At 40.2% G+C, this 23031-nt stretch overlaps 2 non-coding genes across 2 annotated transcripts; one reads left to right on the top strand and one right to left on the bottom strand.

Moving 5' to 3' along the window:
* The first annotated feature begins 13534 nt into the window (after positions 1-13534).
* trnat-agu (transfer RNA threonine (anticodon AGU)) lies at positions 13535-13608 on the top strand. Its single transcript has one exon. It is a non-coding gene; the product is annotated as a tRNA-Thr (tRNA).
* Positions 13609-13914: 306 nt separating this feature from the next.
* trnas-uga (transfer RNA serine (anticodon UGA)) lies at positions 13915-13996 on the bottom strand. Its single transcript has one exon. It is a non-coding gene; the product is annotated as a tRNA-Ser (tRNA).
* Between the last annotated feature and the right edge of the window lie 9035 nt (positions 13997-23031).

Genomic DNA, 23031 nt, shown 5'->3' with positions numbered 1-23031 from the left:
ATCTGACACAACCTATATGCACCAGCTTTGGAAGGCTTGATGTTAAATGTTTGGTTTTCCATCAGTGAAAAAAAGAACAAACTAATGTATCCAGAAGGTGTTCAAGCATGGTGAATACTAAACCATAAGGGGAGGAAAGGGTTGGGTCAGCCACATTGCAAACAGGCATGTTTTCTCACTTCCCTGTGGTGGTACAGCATCTATCCATGTAAACAGGTTTTAGTTTAATTTTCTAGCTTTTGAGATATCTGCCGTAATGACGTATTTCTATAATATCTGCATGGCAGTTCTGGTTAAGGTTAGGGAAATATTATGGTTACGGTTTAAACAAAAAAAGCATAATAATAATAATGCGACACAACACGTCTTAAATTTGCACTGAACGTTGGCAATAAACGTAAATCTTGAGGTTCGGAATTGTTGGATGGATATGTAGATGATTTGGCTCTGCACTCAGCAAAACCACAATTACTGTCCATGTTATGTCAAACTTAGCAACAACAAACCTTTCCCACTGGACAAAAAACCCAAAACACCCACTAACATCTGGCTTTTGTCTTTAGTGGAAAAGGTTACAATCGGCATTCATTCATTTATCGGCTCCAGCTTCGATCGGCAGCGATGAAACATGACGCCCCGGAAAGACATGATCGTTTTCGTCGTCTTTGTTAGTGTTTCCACTGTTCCAACGATCACCCACTCGAAAGAGACTAACCACCGTAACGTTTCACTCCACTAAAGGCATACTCTTCTCCTGGTAAATGGACTGCTAGCTTTTGCAATCACTCAAAGTGCTTTACAGCACATGTCACCCATTCATACAGTCAGTAGCTACCATACAAGGTGCACATCAGCTCGTCAGTAATGATGACCATTCACACACTCACACAACATTGGACAGGCCATTGGGAACAATTTGGGCTTCAGTATCTTTCCCAAGGATACTTCGACATGCTGACTGCAGGGGCTGGGGATCGAACCACCAACCTTCTGACCACTCTAGCTCCTTTTCTGATGTGAAAGGAGTCTAACCCTTATTTGTAACGGGTTTTCCCTTGTTTGAAAAACCTGAATATAGGCACTAATTTTGGTGGGAAAAATGGTATTAGTTATAATAATGAGTGCAATGACGTGTGAAAGTTAGTGGTGTATGAATGCACTGGCTATACGAGGTACGTGGAGGTGAAGGGATTGGGACACTGGCTATAACACCAAAGGAAAAGACAAACCCAGGCTGTAAACTGAGATGAAAAGGTTTGGGAACTAGACTGCCCTGATGTCATTGTCTTATGCCTTTTATCTTTCTTCATGCCAAGACAACAATGTCTCTGAGGGACATTTATTGGCCCATTTACACAGTCTTGTATGTAAGACAGTGTAAATGAGCGGTTCAAATTCTGTGTCTTGGTGGCAGTTTATTAGCGTCGTTGCACTTTAATTGCCTCGTTAAATCACATAGTACAGCTAATTTATCATTTTACTTGAAATGAGAGAATAATAGCGATGGCCTCATGAGTCATTTATGGAGCTTTTGTTTCACCACGGTTGTTACTGCATATGTCATCCTGCTGTTTGTTTGGACAGCGTTGCCAAAAATTCACAGATGCAATAACATATCTCTTTACTGTTACTTGGAATGATAACTCCCACAACCCCACAGGATTTGATTCATTCCATATACGGTTGTGAATGGAAACTTGGCGTGTTCCACCCACCCAGTTCTCTGTGGGGGCTTCAGGAACATGGGATCAACTGTTGCCAAGACAACACACAACATCACACCCACATGTCGTTAAATCCAAAAATGGGTAAAGTAGTACTTGTTACGTGAAATACACATTAGGGCAATATATAAAAACAACATGAGAAATAAGAACTAACATCACTTTTGTAGTTTTTCTCGTATGCTGTTGAAACTAATTAATTTATTAATGTGTAAAATATAATTTACCAATAGATCAGGTATAAGCTATTACTGAGGAAAACCTTTGGGTTGCCAGGTTGTGAAAAATGTATCAGACTAGACTTGCATCTTAACTGGACGCCTGAGCTGACTTGTATTTAATGGCAGATGATGAAAACCATTTAAAAGTGTTTGAAAAGTTGTTACATATTATATTATTATAATATTGCAAAAGAGCTACATAAAATATGAGAAAAAGTACAGCAAGCAAAATAAAGTAATACAATATAAAAATAATTTAAAGAATAAATAGAATAAAAGTAAAGAGAATGCGTTTGTATATTAATGGGTTGAAAGAGATGCTTTTACAGATGAAATATGCAGATATCAATAGAAACAGGACACCTGATTTACTGTATTTAGCTTTCATGAACTGCAAATCATTTTGAATATTGATTTCACATGAAAAGAAAACATTTGGCTCATATTACCACAGCGACTGAAATAGCAGTTGTCATAGAAACTATACTGAACAAATGTGCTAACTTAACTTCCCCCACATTTCTCATTGCGTTATCTTGAGTTTGGGAACTAGAGGGAAAGCATCTACCCACATGCTGTATGCTGCAGAACAGAAACAGTTACGGAAAGGGCAGTGAGCACATGTCGTAAATAAGACGAGAGGGAATTCCCTGTTTCACTAGCTGACTTTTTGACTTTGAGGTTTTGGGTGGACAGAATGACACTGTGGATTTGAGAGTTGCTGTTTGCTTCCATGTTTGTGTTCTCACTGAATTTACAACACCTGAAAATAAACACTGAAGCTTAACACTGACTCAACATGTGACGAGTGTGTCATCAGACCAGTCTGAACTGGTGAGATTTGTATCAGCAGTAATATATTGTATTGCTGCAGTCTCTTCTTGCTAACTATTACATGTTTTACAATAACATGGAAACAACAAGTTGCAAAAACTGCAAAGACAGGACTCGTAGTACTTGTATTGTCAGTAGTGTTGTTTGCAAAAAAGTATATTAGTCAGCAACAAGAGACTGCTGCAGTGCAAGATCTAGGAGCTGAACTCACAAAACTCACCACTTCATATCGGTCTGGTGAGACACTTGTCACATGTTGTCTTTTTCTGCTTCAGTGTATATTTTCAGTGTGTTGTTTCCAGATGTATCCTCACGGAATTGATCTCTTTTAGCTGTTGTAACTGTAACCTGTGAGTATGTCCACATTAAGCCAATTAGTAAACGCGTCTTCTTCTCACCGTTTCAAACCTCCATCCAGACTAAAACTGTGTTTTTCTCCCCCCAAAACTGAGCTTTACCAAAACGGTTTAACACATTCTTATGTTGTGCGGTTTACAAAACCTCTGACAGCTTTCATTTAAAACTGGCCAGAGAGATGAGGGAGTTTAGTTTGAGTCTATCCTGCAGGTCACTCCAAGACCCAGGGCCATAATAAAATAGACTCCCAGTCTAAGTCCGCACATGCAGCACTTTTAAGCCTAGCCAGTTATTGTATCTATAACTGTATGCATTTTGTGCAAAAACAAACTTAGAGCATATGTACATGGGTAACCGGCCTAGAATGACCATATACGCCTTGAGGGTGTTAAAAGAGAGGGAAGAACCCCCCTGTGCAAGGAGAAACAAACAGGTTTTGTCATGTCACATCAGATAATAGCACATACCTCATGGGATTAAAAACAGGAAGTGAATCAAGGGGCAGAGATAGTCACATCCTGACGTCCAGGCAGAGACTAAGAATAAAGGTTAACTTGATGGTTTTGCACATTCTTAGGACTGTGGTATGTTGGAAAACAAGATATTGAATGGAATTGATCTGAGGTGGGAGGTGAGCCGCAGTGGGCGCTCAGGCTGTGTGAGGGGCAGGGGCAAAGAAACAAATAAAACTGGAACTAGCTGCATTTGGTGGGATACAATACAAACTACATTTGGATTCTTTCAAGATTAAAAAAAAGTTTAAATATCTCAATAGTTGCTGGATGGATTGGAAATAAATGTTGTACTACACTAGTGCAACGGCTCAGAAAACCGCAAGTACGCGAGTAAATTTCGCCATCAACAGGTACACGTGTAGAATCTGTGCGGACATGTTCAATTTGCTGTGATCACGTGTCTTCCAGAGAATATAATCAGAACTTCCAAGTTGTACGTATAAGCGTCTGCTTGGGAATATATCAGACAACAGAATGAATTGTTGGCTTTAGTTGTGTCTAAATGTAAATAATTAAATACATCTGATCTCTTTCTCAGATAACCACCAGAGCTAACAGTCCTAATTTACCTCCAATTTTATGAACCTTTGTCACTCTGGTTCTTCTGATATTTCCAAAGAAAGAGTCATCATGAAAAACGTTCCTATACAAAGGAAAAATGGGAAGTAAATTGGGTTGTGTGTTAAGAACAGTGACATGAAGGGGAAAGCTGCTGCTGTGACCGGCAAGTGCATCATCTCACACTAAAAGAATGGCTCGAAATGACACATTCACTCTTGATAAGAAACAGGCGGTTTCCATGACCAAGTATGACCTGAGCCACATTATTCATGCTGCTGAGCAAAGCTCAACTGTGTGGCAAGAGAATTCCAATGAAAGTTAATGGAAGTGAAACAAAACTGAATTTAACTTAAAAGTATTCAAATGGTTTAAAACAAACTCAATTATATTTCCATCTATTAAAATTATGTAATTTTAGGGGAAAAAGTCATAGTAACACTCCTGTGTGTGCATGAACATATTAAACTGAGATGCAATATTTCAATGATGATATATCACGTCATGGTAACATCTGTAGTTTTATAACTATGCATTATATTACTTGAGTAAAGTGATGACATTACAGTTGAACATTTCTCAATTCCCAGGAGTAGGACTTTCTTTTCTGGGGAAAATCACATCATATTTTAAATATATTTTGTGATGTAATTATTGTATTATATTTATTTAAATTTTCTGATTGTTGAATATACTCCACTAAGAGTAAAAGTCCTGCATTCAAAACCTTATTTAAGTTAGAGTATGTAAGTTTAATGTAAAAAAATACTTATTGTGCAGTAAACTTTTCTCGTGTTTTACTGTTATATAGGATGTTTTTCATTTCTATTTTAGTACATACAGTAGTCCTCAAAGAAATTCAAAGGATTTTGAATTCTATACAGAATAGAATTCAAAATCCTTCTCCCGACTTACAAAGCAATTAATGGTCAGGCTCCAGCATATCTTAAAGATCTCATAGTACCTTATAAACCAACTAGAGCATTGCGCTCCCAGACTGCAGGGTTACTTGTAGTTCCTAGAGTCTCTAAGAGTACAATGGGAGCCAGAGCTTTCAGCTATCAAGCTCCTCTCCAGTGGAACCAGCTTCCAGTTTGTGTTCGGGAGGCAGACACACTCTCCACATTTAAGAGCAGGCTAAAGACTTTCCTTTTTGATAAAGCTTATAGTTAGGGCTGGCTCAGGTTTGCCCTGGATCAGCCCCTAGTTATGCTGCTATAGGCTTAGACTGCCGGGGGACACCTCCCTGCTCTCTTCCTTCTCTTCCTCTCTCCTCCCCTCCCTCTCTTCTTCTCCCTCTCTATATTTATGCATTTATGTAAATGTATGTATGTAACTCATCATCCGGGGTATCATCTCCGGAGTTTCTGTGTCTCATGTGGCAGGTTGCCACTGATAAAGTTTACGTCAGGATCAGGAATCGTGGCTGCGCCTGCTGCCCTGGTCCAGCTGGACCTTTTTGACATTTTCCTGGATTCATCCATACTTTCTCTTTTTCAACACAACATCATTTTCTGTCAAATGTTGTATTTGTACTATGTTGTTTATCCTGTACACACGACATCTATTGCACGTCTGTCCGTCCTGGGAGAGGGATCCCTCCTCAGTTGCTCTCCCTGAGGTTTCTTCCATTTTTCCCCCTTTGATTGTGGGGTTTCTTTTAGGAAGTTTTTCCTTGTGCGATGCGAGGGTCTAAGGACAGAGGGTGTCGTAACCTTACAGTCTGTAAAGCACACTGAGACAAATGTGATATTGGGCTATATAAATAAATTTGATTTGATTTGATCTGATCCTCAGTTCTCAAGGACACAAACGCACACAGGCACACACATGCTAAAAATCCTAGGTTGCTTTGTGTATTTTACCCAGGAAAAGGGATCAAGTATTGTTTCTCAGTTGAATCTATATTAATAATATTAATAAAAACAGAAATTTAAACTTTGTTACATAATCGCTTTGGGTAGGTCTGTGTGTAAGCAACAGGATGTACAGTATGATTGATGGAGAACCACAAAGTAGGAGTTGAAAGGAAAATGGAATGGAAATTCAACAGCTTGGCTTGTGTTAACCTGCTTGTAGTTAGAGTGAGTAAGTGGGTGAGGTTTTGGTGAACTAGACTGAAAGTACAGACAGAATATTGGCACACTGCATTCATGAATACACTTGCATTAATCTCGACGCCTAAAGTAGCCATGCACATGTTGCATAACCTGGCCAGTTCCTACTGACCTTCCATGAAACCAAAGAAAACTCTGGAAAACCTCACATACCTGCTCTCCATCACTGTAACAAGCATAAATCTAGATAAGCCCTGCAGTGATTTCACAGATAACACACATTAAACTGGTATCTTTGCCCCGATCTGGGCGTGGATCCACCTGGTGTTTCCTTGGATGGTATTCACAAAACTAGAGCTTTCTAACTCCCGACTTGTACGGCAGCTTGGTCCATCTTATTTTCCTACAACCGGACATCAGCCAGGTCCTAGCTGGGTCCCATCCCGGCTCTCCTCCCCTTCTCCCGGGGGGTTTCTATAACCTTGGTGGCGTTTGGTCTGGTAGGCGGTGGGCGGTGATCGTCTCAAAGTTCACTACACTTTATCCAACCCCCATGCTTCTTTCTCGAATTTTGATGAGTGTGTATCTATAAAGACACCAATACAATATACAAATGGTAGCAAAGTTCATGGGAGCTACTGGCCATAAGGAAGTAGTTTTGTTTCACAACGTTAACGACGTGTTGAATATCAGACTACCCTGCACGTTGAAAAATGGCGCGATAGGGGTCCTGACCAAGTATGTGACGAGTTGGGAGTGAGAACATGTTGACAAAACAGGCAGTGCAAACATTTCCAGGAACCTTTGGACTTCTTCAGATGTAGAAGTTTTTTTCTTTCCTGGGGCTTCTTGGTTCTTTGGACAATAAGGTCCAACATGTTGTTCACAAAGTTTTCAGGTGAGTAAAGTTTTCCAGTCAAGTTGCAATTCCCGAGGCTCAGATTAAACCTTCAATTCAAATGTGGGTTCACATCTGTCCAACCTAAACAACAAGAGAGGTCTTTTGTCATCGCCTTTCAAAACGACCCATATTAGCTTTTCTTATCTGTTGCAGAATCACCAGGACGATCATTTGTCGTCCAAATCTGTTGCAAATGTCACATCGCAAATTATTAATATAAGCATTTTCTGATCCGCCACCTTTATGGTTAAGGTCTGGTTAGGGTTAGGCAACAACAACAAGAAAGATGGTGGCCAAATTGACTGTTGGTTGGAGGTGGGATGCAGTGGTATCTGGTGTCAAAGTCACAGGCTTTCTACTCCCAAAGGTCCACCCCAACCTCCTGCCTCGGAGGCTTTGTAATGCTCTATCAAGATCACGCTACATCATCCTTTGCTTCGAAAAAACAAAAATACTCGCATGACCACCAGGGTTCGTTTGTCAGATAAATTTGAATCACAGACCGATAGAGTTTTTCTGGTGAGGAAGTCTCTGTTTGTTCTTTTCCTTTTTTCTTCGTCACGTTCTGACTTAGCTCCACCCTACCCCTTCTTTCCTATCTGTATAGAGTGTGACTAACTGTCTCTTTTGACCACATTTGAACCACCCATAAGGGCCCATGAGTCAGTTTTTGAGAGTGAACAGTTGTGTACCTGCATCTCCAATAACTTTGATATCAAGAAGACAAAACAAATAGTCTGGTGCTCTTTAGCCCAGCGTGGTTGGGTGTGTATATGTGTGCACTAGCAAAACATACAAAAACATTAGTATTACTCAAGAGAACTTTCCACTGACAACACTCATTCATTGACCCCGAACCCAACCCTGTTCCTCACCTAATGACACATCTGGAAGCATCAGTCTCTAATTTTAGGCACCATTTATACAGTTAATGATATAATGTGAAGTGCACAAGGAGCTTGGTGATGGAGTGGATGTGTTTTTGGAGGTGCGCTGCATTTTCTTGGGAGAAATACAGACAGATGACTAATTAAAAGTATAAAGTGTGTTAGTAACGTGTCGGTCATACTGGCTCATATTTACATTTTTATCCTAAGGTGTTGGCTAATTTGTGATCATTGCTCTGACACGTCATTTTATCTCAAAAGAGAAAATTAGATCAGGAATGAAAGTCAAAATAAAATGATGTCCAATGAACCAATTTCCAACATTTATCAGACAAATCATATTTCACACAATGCGATCATGAGTTGAGTTATATATGGTCAATTAGCCACCCCAACTGATTGTCTATAAAATCCTGAGTTGATTCAAAAATAAAATCAAGCTGAAGTTTTAAAATAGTATAAATATTTGTGTGAGTCATTGTATTAGCTGCAGTCCTGTTTTCACCAAGTTATATAAGCAGATGCGTGCACATGTGAGCACATTGGCCGTCCGACTAAATATGAGCAGCTTTCTCCCAAAACATATTCCCTCGTTTGTTGTTTTGCTTCAGGCTTTTTATTCATCGTCATCACTGACTTGGATTCTCTCCTGCCGTTCTGATCTCCATCTTTGAGCTGCACCACAGCACAGCTGCTGTTGTGGCTGCCAGTGACAGTCTCATAACACTGTTACATAAATGGACCTGATTAGACAATAGACTCAACAGAAGCCAGTCAGACTGATAATTGTCCAGCCTCAAGCTGTTACTGTTGAGGACACAGAAGTTATGTCTTCTGTATTTTTCTGGGAGTTTGGCAAACTGAAGTTATTATCATTATCATTATTTTATTTAAAAAATACCAATATTTTTACACTCCTTAAATACATTTTAATAAACACATCAACAAATGAATAAAACTTTGGCAGAATTGATATGGAATATAATTGTTTTTTCTTTTGGGGAATCGTGTAGAGAAACATGGCTCCTGGCTACGGCCATATCACATGAGTCATCACAGAGAGAGACACCTTTTTTTTTCAACCTAACTTTAATTTGAATTCTAAACCTGAATTGATCTTTTCAATACAAAAACTACAAGTGCAAAGACTTGCGCACACCTCCCTGCAGTGATTCACTTCTCATAGCAGCGTGACAAACATGCCCCTTCAACCATAGTCAACTTTCCCCTGCTGTGTTTTCCATCTCCCTCTGCACACCGGGGTAGGTCCAACCCGTCAGTGTTGTCATTACAAGTCAAGGCTCGACCCTGAGCACATTCTTCCGTTTGCTCGATTCACAGTTGGGCTCAAAAAACCTCACACACTTCCAGTAAAGTTAGAGCTTTACGACAGAAACAGAAAGAGAAACAGATTCCGTGTGAACCATCCTGCTGGTTGTAGGGTATGTGTTAACCCAGCCCAGTCCACACCACCGTTACACAACTGGGCATGCTTGTTCTCCCGGGCATGACATGGAAAAACAGTCAGAGAGCTCCATTTATTTATAACATCTTACTCATTTTTCCCATGCACCACTTTTCTTGAGGAGTACCCCTGTGGGACATACATACCCACATGCTTTTTCATCACTTCCTGTTCCCTTGTCAAGTCATATGAGCAACACACTCAGAAAAAGAAAAGGAAAAGATGTGGGGGAAAAAAAGGGAAGCACCAGAAATCAGATCCAGCTGTGCTGCACTTCAAACTATTGCCTCTTGGAGACAAGAAAAGCAGCAGCAGGGATATTGAGATATTCAAAATTCAAAACTGAATAATCCTTCAGAATATAAAGAAAAAAGCAGAGAAAAGGGCAGAAATACAAGACCTTTAATTAATATATCAGATTTAATAATTCAATGAATCAATTGTTATACCTTTATACTTCTCTGATAACCTAGGATATACAAATGTATGATTGTCTATCAAAAGAATATAAAAATATTTATTCAAGTAGTCTGACTTTAACTGCTCAAAATGTCCTTGTTTGCCAGCAATGCAAAGTCATTTTTATTTTGGATAATTACGATGATGTATTTCATAGGGATGCCTGAATCTATGGTCAATTTTGAGGGCATGGCTTGTTGCAGTTAATTATAATTAAAAATAAATCAATAAATAATGGGTGAATTTGATTCAGTGTCAGTCATGATTAAAAAGTTCATGTTTATGCAACATTACATATAATGAGCGCTTTCAATTTGGTTTCAATGTCTGGCATCAGCATAGTGAAAACTGCAGATCAGAGAAGAAGAAGACCCAGAAGCAGAACGATGGATGATGAAGACGTTGGTCACATCATGATGTGAAGATGAGTCAGAAATGTGCTGTGTCACACTTAATTTTTCCTATCGTGTCTGTATTTAACATGACAAATGATTTCATGCAGTGTCTGACAAATCTGACTCATCAGCTCCCCTATGGAAGTGTGTGTGCGTGTGCGTGTGCGTGTGCGTGTGCGTGTGTGTGAAAACATAGCATATTTTATATTTAGTTTGTTACTTGATTCACATGTGCAGGAAATAACTTAAGCTCCACAGAGGGACCGAGCTAAAACATTAGCAGCAGTGTGACGAGAAATGACACACTTGTGCTTTCACTCACCAAAAACACACACATTTCTGAATCACTACATGCCTCACAGTTCAATAAAAGTTTTGAATACCATACATTTTCTTACTATGACTAGATTCACAATAGTATAATCATTCATATCTACCATGCAGGGCCGTAGCTAGGACTTTTAAACATAATGAGGTCCATGTCCCCCCAACACACACACCCATAAATACCAAAAAAAATGATTCAGTTAAATGTTTAATTGTGTTTTATGGTCTAAATGTTGTTTTTGAAGTCTAACTTATTTTGCATTCGTGGGTCCGCATTGCTGAGCGCCGCTACGTTGGAGTTTATCCCGGTGGACGAGAGGGTCGCCTCCCTACGCCTTCGGGTTATGGGGGGGAAAACTCTGACTGTTGTTTGTGCCTATGCCCCAAACCGCAGTTCTGAGTATTCGGCCTTCTTGGAGACCCTGAATGGAGCCCTGCAGGGGGCTCCAGTAGGGGACTCCGTAGTCTTGCTGGGAGACTTCAACGCACACGTGGGGAAACGATGGAGACAACTGGAGAGGCGTGATTGGGAGGAAGGGCCTCCCTGATCTAAACCCGAACGGTCGTTTGTTGTTGGACTTCTGTGCTAGTCACGGAATGGCCATAACAAACACCATGTTCGAACATAAGGATGCTCATAAGTGCACGTGGTACCAGAGCACCCTAGGCCAAAGGTCAATGATCGATTTCGTAATCGTATCATCTGATCTGAGGCCGCATGTTTTGGACACTCGGGTGAAGAGAGGGGCGGAGCTGTCGACTGATCACCATCTGGTGGTGAGTTGGATCAAGGGGTGGGGGAAGACTCTGGACAGACCTGGTAAACCCAAACGGGTAGTGCGGGTGAACTGGGAACGTCTGGAGGAAGCCCCTGTCCTGGGGATCTTTAACTCACACCTCCGGCGGAGCTTTTCAGCTATCCCTGTGGAGGTTGGGGGCATTGAACCTGAGTGGGCGATGTTCAAAACCTCTATTGCTGAAGCTGGGGTGATGAGCTGTGGTCTCAAGGTCTTAGGTGCCTCAAGGGGCGGTAACCCTCGAACACCGTGGTGGACCCCGGTGGTCAGGGAAGCCGTCCGACTGAAGAAGGAGTCCTTCCGGGTTATGTTATCCGGGAGGACTCCGGAAACAGTTGTAGGATATCGAAGGACTAGAAGGGCGGCAGCTTCTGCCGTGTCAGAGGCAAAGCAGCGGGTGTGGGAGAAGTTCGGAGAAGCTATGGAGAAGGACTTTCGGTCGGCACCAAGGTGCTTCTGGAAAACCATCCGGCACCTCAGGAGGGGGAAGCGAGGAACCATCCAAGCTGTGTACAGCAAGGGTGGGACCCTGCTGACTTCAACTGAGAAGGTTATCGGCCGCTGGAAGGAGCACTTTGAGGAACTCCTGAATCCGACTAACATGCCCTCTATGGTTGAGGCAGAGCTGGAAGCTGATGGGGGATCATCGTCAATTTCCCTGATGGAAGTCACTGAGGTAGTCAAACAACTCCACAGTGGCAAAGCCGCAGGGGTTGATGAGATCCGTCCAGAAATGCTGAAGGCTTTGGGTGTTGAGGGGCTGTCTTGGTTGACACGCCTCGTCAACATTGCGTGGAAGTCTGGGACAGTGCCTAGGGGTTGGCAGACCGGGGTGGTGGTTCCCCTATTTAAAAAGGGGGACCAGAGAGTGTGTGCCAACTACAGGGGTATCACACTTCTCAGCCTCCCTGGTAAAGTCTACTCCAAGGTACTGGAAAGGAGGGTTCGGCCGGTAGTCGAACCTCTGATTGAAGAGGAACAATGCGGATTGCGTCCTGGTCGTGGAACAACAGACCAACTCTAATCTACCTTTTTGAGGTTCAAAGTTGATTCTTAACTATGGAAATACGTTTAAATTTCCATTTTGTCTTAGCACTTTAAGTTCCCAACATGGGCGAGAAGTGCTGAGCAGAAATATCAATTTAAACATCTATAATTCTTTGACAATTGGGCAACTCCACCTGCTGATGAAGATCATGTGATATGAGGAAACGTTCAGAACAGCCACTGGATGGACCTGAGATTGTTTTTGGCTTTGTTTCATGCCTGTTAAGACTTTGCCAGTATTAACAGAGCGTAAACATAGAGTTCATTCCAAACAGGGAATGTTCCAATAATAGAGACTCAGTGTGGTTAGAGAAGAGGAAGCTGAGTGCCGTGGTGGTTGGGGTCGATTAGTAACAGGAAGTAACTCATGGATAATGAAAGTTACACACAGGAGAAAAATGTGAGAATCTTTCTATTTATAAAAAAATAAGAAATGTTCCGTATTTAGAATATTTGACCAATCATAACTTAATGTAATCAATGAAGGTTTTTCATTCAACTTCCAGGCATTATTGTGGATTGTTAAAGGATGGGCTTTTGCAATCATCCAACTATGTAATTAATAACATATTATTTCTAGAAATTACACCAGGGACAGTCCGTGCTTTCTGAATCAAAAATTTTTGTTTGACAAAAATAGAATAAATCAATGATTAAAAAAAGTAACTCAAGGTCCATTTATTAGAATTATTTTGTCTAACTCTTGTAAACTGAAATTAATGAAAAGCTGCACATTACAATTGTCATTCCATTGTGTATTGTATGGCTTCTTAGCGCCACTGTGTGGTAACATAAAGTTACTACTGAATATCCACTGTGAGCCATTTAAGCAGAATCCTATCTATTTCAAGTCTGTTTGCGGTAATATGCAAACCTGGGCTCTAAAATAAGTTATAACGAATAAACATGAAACTACGTGCGCAAGAAACGGTATTTTTCATGTATATATCCTTTATATATAAATTATTATGTCGGCCAATTGTGATAGGTGGCGCCGTGGCTTAGTTGGTTAAAGCGCCTGTCTAGTAAACAGGAGATCCTGGGTTCGAATCCCAGCGGTGCCTTTTATATCTGCCCGTCTGTATCGATGTTTATGTGCTGATAAACATGTATATCTTTAGTTTAACAACGACTTTATAACTTGACAAAAAGTTATATCAAATCACGGTGCACCAATATTTTCTCACCCTTCCAGGTTTTTCTACAGCTACAACAGAAAATGATTTACTTATTGTAAATACATTTTAGTTTTTATTTGGGACTTGTGTTTGGCAATGTGAGCGAATGTAAACCCGTTTGAATTGCATAAAATATGTTTTAATTCAATTGTAATACATCGGTATGTAATCGCTGTCAATTACGAAAACATTCGCTGCGAGCAGGGTTCGAACCTGCGCGGGAAGATCCCATTGGATTTCAAGTCCAACGCCTTAACCACTCGGCCATCGCAGCCAGTGAGTAAAGATAGGCAGCCTATTTCTTTTTGACAGATGCAGGATGTTTTTATTGTCTGTCTGCTGCAATATACACTTTTATGGGTCGAATAATACTTGGATTGGCTGTCCAAAATCATCGTCCAATCACGATACTCACAGTCCATTGTGAGATTGGCCCTAAACCAATCACGCCGCGGGAGCACATTGGAGCTAAGCCAATCACGGGCCACTGCTCGGCTTCTCTCAGAGCACGCCCTGTCACGCTGCTGGATGATTTTGGACGTGACGCGAAGCGTAAAATAATTACCTCAAAGTAAGTAACAACATTAAATGTTTTTATTTTCTTATTTAACAGTCGTAATACGTATATTTCAATTCATCGCTCAAAGTAATTTCATCACGTTATAGGGCAACTTCAATCGGCATAACGTTAGCAAGCAATCGTTAGCAATCGCTAACGTTTCTGCATGTAATAACGTTAACGGAAATATTCATGAATGGAAACAGCCATGTGTAAATACGTCCAAGTATTCACAGTAATTCAAGTAAGTAGTTAAAAACACGTTGAATATATTATAAATATACCATATGTGTTGTTACTTACTTTGAGGAGCCGTTTTACGCTTCGCGACAAAGTCATCCAGCAGCTTGACGAGGGCGTGCTCTGAGAGAAGCCGAGCCGTGATTTAGGTCCAATGTGATCTTGCAGCGTGATTGGTTTAGGTCCAATCTCACAATGGACAGAGAGTATCGTGATTGGACGATGATATTGGAAATTGGACAGCCAATCCTAAACCAAGTGGATTAGGGCCTGGCAGTTGTTGTAGTAGACCCATTAGCCAAAGTCAGTATAATAGATAGCTCTTAGAAATAGAAAGACAAGTAGGCTACTTACCTGATTGATGGTTGTGTCATCACTACTGTAAAGTACCAGGAAACAGATCAAATCAAATCAAATTTATTTGTATAGCCCAATATCACAAATTATACATTTGTCTCAGTGTGCTTTACAGACTGTACAGGTTACAACATCCTCTGTCCTTAGACCCTCGCATCGCACAAGGAAAAACTTCCTAAAAGAAACCCCAAAATTAAAGGGGAAAAAATGGAAGAAACCTCAGGGAGAGCAACTGAGGAGGGATCCCTCTCCCAGGACGGACAGACGTGCAATAGATGTCGTGTGTACAGGATAAACAACATAGTACAAATACAACATTTGACAGAAATTATGTTGTGTTGGAAAAAAAAAAAAGAAATAGAAAGTTTGGATGAATCCAGGAAAATGTCAATAAGGCTTCCCGGTGTCCAGCAGGACCAGGTCAGCAGGCGCTGTCACGATTCATGATCCTGACGTAAACTTTATCAGTGGCAACCTGCCACATGAGAGACAGACACTCCGGGGATGATACCCCGGATGGTGAGTTAGTAACATACATTTACATAAATGCATACAGATAGAGAGGGAGAAGAAGAGAGGGAGAAGAAGAGAGAGGGAGAGAAGGAAGAGAGCAGGGAGGTGTCCCCCGGCAGTCTAAGCCTATAGCAGCATAACTAGGGGCTGATCCAGGGCAAACCTGAGCCAGCCCTAACTATAAGCTTTATCAAAAAGGAAAGTCTTTAGCCTACTCTTAAATGTGGAAAGTGTGTCTGCCTCCCGAACACAAACTGGAAGCTGGTTCCACTGGAGAGGAGCTTGATAGCTGAAGGCTCTGGCTCCCATTGTACTCTTAGAGACTCTAGGAACCACAAGTAACCCTGCAGTCTGGGAGCGTAATGCTCTAGTTGGTTTATAAGGTACTATGAGATCTTTAAGATATGCTGGAGCCTGACCTTTAATTGATTTGTAAGTCAGGAGAAGGATTTTGAATTCTATTCTGTATTTTACCGGGAGCCAGTGCAGAGCAGCTAATACAGGAGTAATATGATCCCATTTCCTTGTTCTAGTCAATACACGTGCCGCTGCATTTTGGATCAACTGAAGAGTCTTAACCGACTTTTTTGGACAACCTGATAACAATGAGTTGCAGTAATCCAGCCTTGAAGTAACAAATGCATGGACTAGTTTTTCTGCATCATTTTGAGACAGGATGTGTCTTATTTTTGCAATGTTACGTAGATGAAAGAAGGCAGTCCTTGAGATTTGTTTTATGTGGGAGTTAAACGACAGATCTTGATCAAAGATGACGCCAAGATTCCTTACAGTGGTGCTGGAGGCCAAGTTAATGCCATCCAGAGCTTCTATGTCATTAGAAAATGCGTTTCGGAGGCGTTTAGGGCCAAGTATAATAACTTCAGTTTTGTCTGTGTTTAACATCAAAAAGTTGCTAGACATCCAAGTTTTTATGTCCTTAAGGCATGCTTGAAGTTTAGCCAATTGATTGGTTTCATCTGGTTTAATTGATAGATATAATTGGGTATCATCCGCATAACAATGAAAGTTTATAGAGTGGTTCCTTATAATATTGCCCAAAGGAAGCATATATAAGGTGAATAGAATCGGTCCAAGTACAGAACCCTGCGGAACTCCGAGACTGACTTTGGCTGTCATGGAGGATTTATCGTTAACAAGTACAAATTGAGATCGCTCAGATAAATAGGACTTGAACCAGCTTAGTGCGGTTCCTCTTATGCCAACACAATGTTCCAGTCTCTGTAGTAGAATGTCATGATCAACAGTGTCGAAAGCAGCACTGAGGTCTAACAAGACAAGAACAGAGACGAGTCCTTTGTCTGAAGCCAATAGAAGGTCATTGGTAACTTTCACCAGTGCCGTCTCTGTGCTATGATGAACTCTAAATCCAGATTGAAAAACCTCAAATAAACTATTATTATGTAAAAAGTCACACAACTGTTTTGCGACTGCTTTCTCAAGGATTTTAGCGAGAAAGGGAAGGTTAGATATCGGCCTATAGTTGGCTAAAATCTCTGGATCAAGACCAGGCTTTTTAAGAAGTGGTTTTATTACAGCTACTTTAAAGGATTTTGGTACGTAGCCAGATAATAAAGACAGGTTGATCATATTTAATAACGAAGTGTTAATTAAGGGTAAAACTTCTTTAAACAGTTTAGTTGGAATCGGGTATAAAAGACAGGTTGATGGCTTAGACGATGAGATTGTTGAAGTTAGTTGGTTAAGGTTGATTGGAGTAAAACAGTCTAGATATATTTCAGGAGTTACAGATGTTTTTAAAATTCCAACAGTTGAAGTTAAGTCATTACCAATTGAGGTCAGGAGGAGATTAATTTTGTCTCTAATAATTATAATTTTATCGTTAAAGAAACTCATAAAGTCGTCACTACTGAGAGATATAGGAACAGAAGGCTCTGTAGAGCTGTGGCTCTCTGTCAGCCTGGCTACAGTGCTGAAAAGAAACCTGGGGTTGTTCTTATTTTCTTCTATTAAGGAAGAGTAATAAGCTGCTCTGGCATTACGGAGAGCCTTCTTATACGTTTTAAGATGATCTAACCAGACTAAACGAGATTCTTCCAATTTAGTGGAACGCCATTTACTTTCAAGATTTCTCGACTTTTGTTTTAGTTTGCGGATTTGTAAATTAAGCCATGGAGCTTTCTTTTTCTGTTTTATGATCTTCTTCTTAAGAGGAGCGACAGAGTCGAGTGTTATTCGCAGTGAGGCTGCAGCGCTATCAACAAGATGATTAATTTGGGAGGGACTAAAGTTAGCATTGGAGTCCTCTGTTATATTGATATTGAGTCCTGGTATTGAATCAAGTGCTGATGGAATCACTTCCTTAAATTTAGTCACAGCACTTTCAGATAAACATCGAGCGTAGGATATTTTGCCTACTGGCTTGTAGTCCAGTAACAGGACTTCAAAAGTTATTAAAAAATGGTCTGATAAAAGAGGATTATGTGGACACACTGATAAACTTTCAATTTCAACACCATATCCCAGAACAAGGTCCAGAGTGTGGTTTAAACAGTGAGTTGGTTCATGTACATTTTGACTGAACCCAATTGAATCTAATATTGAGATAAATGCATTATTAAGGCTGTCACTATCAACATCCACATGAATATTAAAGTCACCTACAATAATTACTTTATCTGTTTTAAGGACTAAATTTGATAAAAATTCTGAGAATTCAGATAGAAATTCAGAGTACGAACCAGGAGGGCGGTACACAGTAACAAATAAAATTGGCTTTATTGTTTTCCATGTTGGGTTTGAGAGCGTAAGAACAAGGCTTTCAAAAGAGTTATATTTTAGTTTAGGCTTAGGATTGATCAAGAGGTTTGAGTCAAATATGGCCCCAACTCCACCTCCTCGGCCAGTACCTCGAGGAATGTGAGTATTAATATGACCAGGTGGAGTAGATTCATTTAGACTGACATATTCTTCATGTCTCAGCCAGGTTTCAGTGAGACAAAATAAATCAATCTTATTATCTGATATTAAATCATTTACCAATCCAGCTTTCGTTGATAAAGATCTGATGTTTAAGAGCCCACATTTAATTTTTTGATTTAGTTGCACTTTTGCAGTGGTGGTGTTTATTTTAATTAGGTTTTCATGTATAACTCCTCTTCTGTTAACCATAGACTTGATTAGTTTCAGTGGTCGTGGGGCAGACACAGTCACTATGGGGATTTGAGTGGGTGACTGCCCGGAAAGAAGCACAGAGAAGTGTGTAAGACTACAACTCTTTGTCCTGGTCTCAACTCTGGGTTGTCATGGATTAGGTCCACTAATAGACTGTGTAATATTATTGGATATGAGATCTGCTCCAGCCAAAGTAGGATGGATGCCGTCACTCCTAATCAGACCAGGCCTTCCCCAGAAAGTCCGCCAATTGTCTACGAAGCCCACATCATTATCTGGACACCACCGTGAGAGCCAGCGACGGAATGATGACATGCGGCTAAACATGTCATCATTCAAAAGATTTGGCAGAGGACCAGAGAAAACTACGGAGTCCGACATTGTTTTGGCAAATGTACACACCGACTCCACATTAACTTTAGTACACTCCGATTGACGCAATCGCGTGTCATTACCGCCGACGTGAATAACAATCTTACTGTATTTACGTTTAGCCTTAGCCAGCAGTTTCAAATGTGCTTCTATGTCGCCCGCTCTGGCCCCCGGAATGCACGTGACTGTCGTCGCTGGTGTCTCAAAATGAACGTATCTCAAAATTGAGCTACCGATAACCAGAGTTGGCTTCTCAGCTGGTGTGTCACTGAGTGGGGAGAATCTGTTAGAAACAGCAAGCGGTTGGTGGTGAACCGTGGGCTTCTGATAACACTTCTTTCGGACAGTCACCCAGTCTCCCGGCTGCTCGGGTCCCGCCGGGGGACGGCTAACAGGAGATACCACTGGTCGACCCGCACCGACTATAGGGGGCTTGCTAACAGCTACACTTGCTAACCGCTGACTAGCCATGGTGCGGAGCCGCTCATCTATCCCTCTAAAACTCGCCTCCAACCCTGCGTATAAACTACATTTAATACACGTACCATTATCACTAAAGGAGGCCGAGCAATAGCTAAACATGAAACACACCGAGCAGGAGAGAGCAGAAGAGGGAGATGCCATCGCTAGCTGCCGAGCTGCAGCAGCTAACGTTAGCAGAGCCGAAAGGAGCGTAAAGAATTGAGGATTTAGCGAGAGTCGCTAAGAGAAGGAGGATAAGGAGAGAGTTGTAAGTGCTTAGGAAGTACAAGTATAGGTTTAGATAGATGACAGGTAATTAGCCGATGTGATCAAGAATATAATAACATTAACTGGGTCAAACTGGAGCTGCCGAAGTATGCTACCAACAACACAGAAACATTAACAACCGGAAATGACGCGCTTACCGTAACTCATGACACCACAGGAAACAGGAAATGAAGACTCCAATTTAACTCCAACCAAGTATCATGTAACTCCCTTCTGCTCAGCATTGCTAAGCAAGATGCCAATGGTAATTCGAAACTGCAGTATTGAATTTCCATAAAAAAGGACATTAGGGGAATCACTGTTATTATTTCAATGGTGGAATGTAACTAAGTACATTTACTCAATTACTGTATTTAAGTACAATTCTTAAGAACTTGTATTTCCATTTTATGCAATTTAATACTTCTATTTCACTACATCTCTACGCTTTACTTCACTGCATTTGTTTGACAGTTTTAAGATTACACATTTTCATACCCTCCCTATCCAGTGAAAACCATGTATATCCAAATTTGGTGATTTTAAATGTGAATGATTCCTATAAACTGAAGGATTAAGTGTTCTGATTTCTGTCCACAATGTCTCTCTTTAATAAGACGTATGTAATGATTAAGAGGTAGCAATGGCATTTCAATGTTTATGCACTTGTATTACATTTATTTTTATCACATCCACTTGCACTTTGTTTAAACACTCATGGACACACACAGTCTGTTGCTAAGGTGATGTTGAGATGAAGTGTATTGTATATTGGTACAAAGATCAGGGATTTGTCACCTGATTGGCACTCCCTCGGGGTGTTTGCATAGAAGCATATTTTGCAATCGGCTAATCATGCTTCCTCTATAGCCTGTATAGAATGTTGGTGTATGGATCTATATTGGAGTTCCCTGAGATTATCAGCTCATTAGGTATTATTATGTTTCTTCTAACTGTATATTTTGTATGTATTAAGTCTTTGTGATTGTTACATTCAAGTGTACAGAAGAGCATATAATGCATATATATATATAATATATAATATCTACATTCAGTATATATTGGTATATTCTTTTCTTCAGGAGAGATCAAGAAGACACAGTCTTAAACAACATACCTCCCCTCAACTTAAAGAGAAAAACAAACAATAAAAAAATGGAATAACTAGTAAGTAAAAATCTAACATAATTTAAAAAGAATACAACAATAAATAAATGACAACATGAATGACACAAAATGAGCTGAAAACCAAACCAACCAAATATTCCTTGTTAAAGTTTTAAAAAGTTGGCAATCTTACAAATTATTTGTGCAGCAAATAAAGTTTATGATAATAAATAAATACAATTAAATCATGTTCTATCCCGTTAAAGGAAATGCTCTGCATCTAGAAATTCCATCACGCACAAGTAGGTTGAGTATACATAAGGGAAATCTGCATGAGGAGTGATGATGCAGAAACTTGATCCTACACTGCAGCACTGGTGGACTCAGGAAGAGAGAAAAAAACCTGGAAAAAATGCCTTCTATGGTACATAAAACATGATAAAGTGCCATTTATAGTTGACCAATGTGCAAGGGAACATGATAAAGTGAAAATGATAAAGATAAAGTGCCCCCTGGGTTCCCTTCCAGTGGAGAAAATTTAATGCAGGCTTCTCGACATGATAGAGAACTCTGCAGGCGTATGCCCCTCAGTACTGATGCTGGTGCCCTTTTTCTTTTTTCATCCCTGACAGTTTGAGTCCACCACTGTACTGCGGATTTCTGAACATTTAATATACTTGGCTTTGACTCTCCAAAAATCCACTGATCCACATGCTTTCTGCCAGGACAAATCCTCATACATTAGACATTTGTGTTTTAATCCTCACTTTTCCCCACTGGTCGCCTAAATGAGTTGCTCTTCAACTTTAGGCCCAGAACCATTTACTCATTGGGCCATTCATTTTAGTTTGCAGATATGACACCGTTTGCTCATTACACTTTTGAAAATTAATCCATTAATTAGTAATTAAACCATGTCAGCAAAGAGCAAACACTTGCAATGATGAAACAATCAGCAAACTACAACAAATACAATACTTCACAGAACATTCCACATCTGTGTTCCAGGGATCACTGTATAATATTTGCCACAGCATTTTCTTTTCGACTGTAGGGGTGTTGCCCAAAATATAACATATCAACAGTCACTTAACTACTGCTAACATCAGCTGAAAAAAAGATGAATAACCTGTAACATTTATTGCACTAATGAAGCATATGTAAGACCTAACAAGTCCCTGAAATGAATACTGCAGCCACAGCCCTGACAAAGTACACAGAATTTGCTCAGTCATGTTAAGAACCAATACAAATGTCCTCACGTTGGAGGAGTTTCCCCCTGACTATCTTTCTGAGAGCAGGACTCCCTCATACGCATGTAGATAGCCGACTCCAGTTGATAATCTTTTTTTTTACGATTGTGAATCACTATGAGGTTAAATGTTATCTTTCATTTTTACATGCTACTCTGACTACTTATTAATTATTTCAATGATTTTACTCATTTTAATTATAAGCCCTGTACATTAAATGTAATCAGATCAGCTTCATTATAAGCTAGAATTTCAGCATTAATGAAATGCACTTTGTACTCTTACTTGTTCAAACATAAGAAAGGACACAGTGTCACTGCTTTACATTCATTATGTGACTCAAAGAAAGTCAAACCATCAAAGTTCTAAAGTTCAGAACACTTATGCACACACCCTATATTTAATACTAAAAGCGTATGACTAAAGTTGTTCATACTCACGTCTACGTCAGTGGATATGTTATCTGACAACATCTGAAGTCGAAGTGTGTCTGATCTGAATGTCCCACTGCTTCCTTGATCCCTCTCCTCTCCAAATAGGGGGTTCCCCACTTCCTACTCCCTTCACCGCCTTTACTCTGACCATCTTCGCGAGTGCGTCTTTCACGCTTGTGACGCTATCCCGTTGACAACATCTGTCCACAGACAGACAAAACACTTGGTAAAACAGCTTATGTGATACTTCCTGCTGCAGTACGTGTCTCCTGAATCAAATTTAAAAGATGGGATTAAACATTGACTTGGGGATGGTGAGGAAATGTTTTATGTCAGTGGGTGTGGAATTACAAACATGCCAAATTTACAAATTAAATATCAATTCTATAACATTTGATTTTCCGAGTGTACTAAAAAAAACGCGTCCACAGGGTAGAACGTCTAAGATCTTATACAGGAAGTGGACAATTTCAAATAAATCAGTTTACACATGCAAAACAAATATGGTATGGAACACAGAATTGTTGTTTATGGGCAAAGCTTAGATCTCACTTTCACAGATAAATCTCAGCAGTGTGAGCGTGACTAGAGA

Source organism: Cottoperca gobio, chromosome 18 (assembly GCF_900634415.1).
Source record: "Cottoperca gobio chromosome 18, fCotGob3.1, whole genome shotgun sequence".
Taxonomy (NCBI): domain Eukaryota; kingdom Metazoa; phylum Chordata; class Actinopteri; order Perciformes; family Bovichtidae; genus Cottoperca; species Cottoperca gobio.
Note: the sequence above shows the minus strand (reverse complement) of the source record. Positions and strands in the feature narration are given on the sequence as shown.